This window comes from Papaver somniferum, chromosome 4 (assembly GCF_003573695.1).
Source record: "Papaver somniferum cultivar HN1 chromosome 4, ASM357369v1, whole genome shotgun sequence".
NCBI lineage: Eukaryota > Viridiplantae > Streptophyta > Magnoliopsida > Ranunculales > Papaveraceae > Papaver > Papaver somniferum.
Window position 1 is genome coordinate 160,568,245 of NC_039361.1, and position 5,001 is coordinate 160,573,245.

Genomic DNA, 5,001 nt, shown 5'->3' on the forward strand with positions numbered 1-5,001 from the left:
TGAAGCTGTGAAACAAAATGAGCTACCCCCAAACCTGGATTTTTCAACAGATAAAATTTTGGATACAAAATCTCGCAGTTTTTGGGGTTCATCATGCACAAGGTCTAATTCGAAATGAACTTTGCTAGGGACGGGTACACATGCTAATTCCAACTGTGGTTCCTCAAAGATATTATACTTAGATGCAAAATAGTCCAAGAGGACTTGAGAGGCACACAGTTCCAGGCCTAAATTAGGTATTCTCATGAAAATTGGTTTGACAATATTGTGACAAACTAAATCTAGGTAGGATACAAGGCTATCAGATTGTGACTTAGGCAAGAAAGTGACATCTAAGCGTCTCACATGCATGAGATCAAGAGTATCAATATTATCAGTCACATCAGCATTATCTAAGTCACACTCAAGATGTGTAGCATGCTCATCATCACAAAAAATTTGCACAAGTCCTAATTCAGAATCATGGTTATCCAATATATTCAAATTATCATCAACAGAAGCAATATATTGTGGCTTAAGTATGGAATCAGACACATCAACTATGTTTTCATGCATAGGATCATTAGTGTCAACAGAAGATTTACCTAAGTCATGCTCTTCACAGGATAATTGCACAATATCTAAATCAGTATCAACATCACATGCATATGAAATACTAGAAGAAATATCATTCATGAAGGTCGGGGCAGAAAAGCCTAATGCATTTGAAACCAAAGGTTCCACAACATTTTCAGCATAGACATGTTCTTCTAACATAACATCATCATCATCATCATCATAGTAATATGCATACTTGTCCCTATTAGCAGTTGTGGTGTCATTAGTCAACTCATGTTCCTCTAGATTAGGTTCATATTCAATATCATACACATGAGAAGGACTAGACATGCTATTTCCAAAGTTCAATTCATTACCACCTATATCATGTGACAGTGTCTCAGTTTCCCTAATGGATTCCAAGTGACGGGTTTTCTCTGCAATCTCAACTAAAAATTTCCATGCATCATCCACAGTTTTATCAAGAAATTCACCATTACACATACACTCAACCATGGCTCGAGATTTAAAGTCTAGTCCCTCATAGAGGATAGCGACAAGTCTCCACTTCTCAAATCCATGGTGTGGACATTCGCTCAACAAATCATTAAAACGTTCAAAATAGTCAAAAACAGTTTCCTCATCCAATTGGACAAAACAATTGATACTTTGACGAATAGCGATGGTCCTATGATGTGGAAAGAATTTTTTAAAAAATAGATCTGTGAGTTGGTCCCAAGTGTTGATTGATTGTGGTCTCAAACCGTAAAACCATGTTTTGGCCCTTTCCTTTAGAGAAAATGTAAACAAACGCAATTTCAGAGAGTTTTCGGACATATGATCAGGTTGCATATTCCGACAAATTTGTTCAAACTCTCTTACATGAGTATAGGGGTTCTCAGAATCGAACCCTCGAAATAAAGGAAGTATTTGTATCATGCTTGCATTTATTTTAAAAGGGTTATTGGTTTGAGGTAAGACAATACATGATAATGGAATTTTTATTGTGGGATACATGTATTCATGGAGAGTATTAGGTTGGCCCATATTGAAAAGACACAAAGCCCACTATTTGGTTTTAAAGGGTTTTCAAAATTTGGTTTTTTATGGGAAAATTTTGGTTTTGATGGGAATGAAAAACATTTGGTTTTTGATGGGAAACATTTGGTTTTTGAAATTGGGAGCAAGCCCACTGTTGGTCCTCTAATGGAATGGGAGGAAGGCTGCGGCCCACAAAACACTAAGTTTTAATTTTGAAAGTTTAATTTGGCCCAGTTGGTTAAGGCCCGACGTTTGTTTTAAAACTTTGGTTTCGAGGTCCACTCTTGAGTGGAAACAAGCCCACAATCGGTTACAAGCTCAGCTGGGTTTAAACCCAGAGTCCAAAATACAAGTCCAATGAAAGAATTTAAACAAGCCCACAAATTAAACAAACAAGCCCACAAAAATTAATTACAAACCCAACAGAAAATAAAAAGCCCAAAAATTGGCTTTAATATTACAAGCCCACAATTAAAAATTGGAAGCCCACAATTCGGGTTCTCTGAATGGGTTTACCTTTTAAGCACAGCCCAGCTGCTCTGATATTGTTGCAAAAACCCAGTTGGGCTTTGGTTCTTTTCCTTGGTGGCGTCCCAGCAGAGGAAAACAGGTTCAGAACAGCAGGTCCAACAGCAAATGAAGTGAAGCAGGTGCAGATGCAAGTGCGATGAAGTGAAATGCAAAATAGCTAATAAAACTACTAGAGAAAACAAACCCGAGTCCCCGGCAGCGGCGCCAAAAACTTGGTGGACCCGGAAAAGCGTGAAAATTGAAGTGAAATGAAACGGGCCTACAGTAATACCGCAAGTGCACGGTTGTCAGTTATAGCTCGTGCAAGTACGGGTCGATCCACAGAGACTGGGTGTGTTTGGAGTTTCTAGCTATTTGGGCTCTAAATTGCTATTGGGCTTCTAATTGTGCTTTGGGCTTAGTGGGTTTTTGTAGCAATGAAAAGGTTTTGGGCTCAGTGGAGAAGTGAGCTTTGGGCTCAGTTGGCCTGTATGAAGATCTGGGCTTGACAGTGACAGGCCTTAGCTTGGAAAGTGAACTGTGAGCTGGGCTTGATAGAGCTATCAGTTTGGTTTTTTTGAATGAGTCCACAGTGAACTGGACTGGGCTCTTAATGATCAATGCACTTAGGCCACAGTGAGCTTCAATGGACAAATGGGGAGCAAAACAGAGAAACTAGAAGAGCAAAAGATAGCAAAAGAAAGAGAATAAAAGAGAACACAGACAGAGATGAGGAACAGGGAAGAATAGGGAACAATAACTAAGAGATTAACAATGGCAGTGCAACAAACTAACAATGATCATGGGAAAGAAGCAAACATCAGTGGCAATGAGGCACAAAGGCAGTTAGCCTAAGGCAAGGGAGCAGCAATGAAACAAATGGTAACAGTGGAGGTAAAAGCTAAGGCTTTGAATCCACCCTTGTGTCCTAGCCAAGCAATGTGATCCTAGGTTGAGTTGAACATCCTATGCATACATCTAGAATGGGAGGAAAATCAGCTTGCTCACTGATATGCCCCTAGTATTGACTGTCTTTTGACAGCACAGTCAATCACAGGCATACCAGAGCACTAATTTCTTCCCATTGCACAAGCAAAACACTGCACTAAGGCTCTAACCTAGCATTCCACTACCTAACAGTCCACTAAAGCTTCATCTGAGCCTCAGCAGTGAACTCAGAACATGAGAAAACAGATGGAACAACACATAAATTGGAGAGACTGGCTAATCCAGTTCTCCCAAAACATCACATTAACAACAACAACAACAGGATATTAAAACAGGGAAAGGAATTAAACACATGAACATTACACAAAACAGAACATGAACATTACACAAAACAGAACATGAACATATGCAGAACATCAAAGTTCTGGACACTGGCTATTCCAGCATAAGCCTTTACATCACACCCACAGTCCCCTTTTTATACCCACAGACCCAATTTGGGTTTTCCCCCAAATTACAAAATTAGGGTTTGTAAAAATTACAAATTAACCTCACCTAATTCTCTGAATTCACTCAGTAGCTCTCACCCACGCTTCCACTTCATACATACAATCATTAAAACATAAAATCCCCAAAAATCTAAAATTAGGGTTTTATCAAAAATTGAATTAGCCCTTACCTAATCTCTGAAAACTCTTGAGTGTGTCGACCCATGCTTCCTTATGGTCTCCTGATGCTTCCCACACCTTTAATTGCGTTTCTAGCTCACTAATTTCATCAACCCCTAAAACTAGGGTTTCAGTGGGAAGAATAGGTTGAGGGGTTGATGTAATGAGTGGCTAGGGGATAGGAGAATGATGGAGTGTAGTGGTGGCGGTATAGGCAGAGCAGGTGGTGGTGATGGCGGGGTCAGAGCAGGTGGAGAAGGTGGTGGTGGTTCTGCACAGGGTATGGAGGAGGAGAGGTCGATGGAAGAAGGGGAAGGGGATGTTTGGTAGGGGTATATGGCTCGGATGTTATGGTGTTGAGCGGTTTCAGCGAGGGAAGATGTTATGCGATCTTCGCCGTAGGATGAGAAGATGGTAGGTAGATCTGACGGCGATGCGGAGGCAAGCGATGAGCGACCGTCGGATGAAGGGATACAACGAAACGAACGGCACTTGGTGGAGTTAGGTACTGTAGTGTAAAGCGGAGATATCAAACTTTGATGCACAGCAAGGGAGCGACCGTAGGATGCTTCTGAGAACTGTTCTGACGGCTGAAAACGCAAGCGGATATGGATTTGGGTTTTAGGATTTTGGGTATAGAATATGGGTTTGAGAAATGAGTTTGGGCTTGGGAAATCTTGAGCCCACTTCTTCTTTAAGAACAAATCTTCCTTCTTGAGCCCATTTCTAGTCTTTTGGGTTTATGCGCACCATTCTTCGCGGCTTCCTTGCGTAATTTCTTCCGGCTTTTCACTACTTTTCTGCTCCGCAAATCATCCAGACTTTATTTGGTACCTAAAAATGCAAAATTAATTAAGAAAAATATTTATTCTTGAAAACAATGAAAATACAGAATATGGGATAAAATGTAGAATTAATGCACAAAAGATGAGTTAAATGCCAACAAAAAGGGATAAATATATACATTATTTGACACTCATCAAATACCCCCAAACCTGAATTTTACATGTCCTCAAGTAAAACAAAACTAAGGAAATCCTACCTATACCACTGTCGCTGGTCTCTCGAATGCATTTAGCGTATGCACTAAGCCTTTTAAACCACTAAGTGTCCCTAGTGGACGAGTTGAAGTCTCGTGAAGGTTTGCTTAGAACGTACCTACAAAGTTCTAGGTCAAAATATAAGCTCAGATTCCATCAAATATGACATGTGCAAAACAGTTTAAGCTCACAGCAAAATGGAGATGTCAATCTAGCTATCAAAGGCACAATCCTAGCACTGATAACAAAAAAAGACA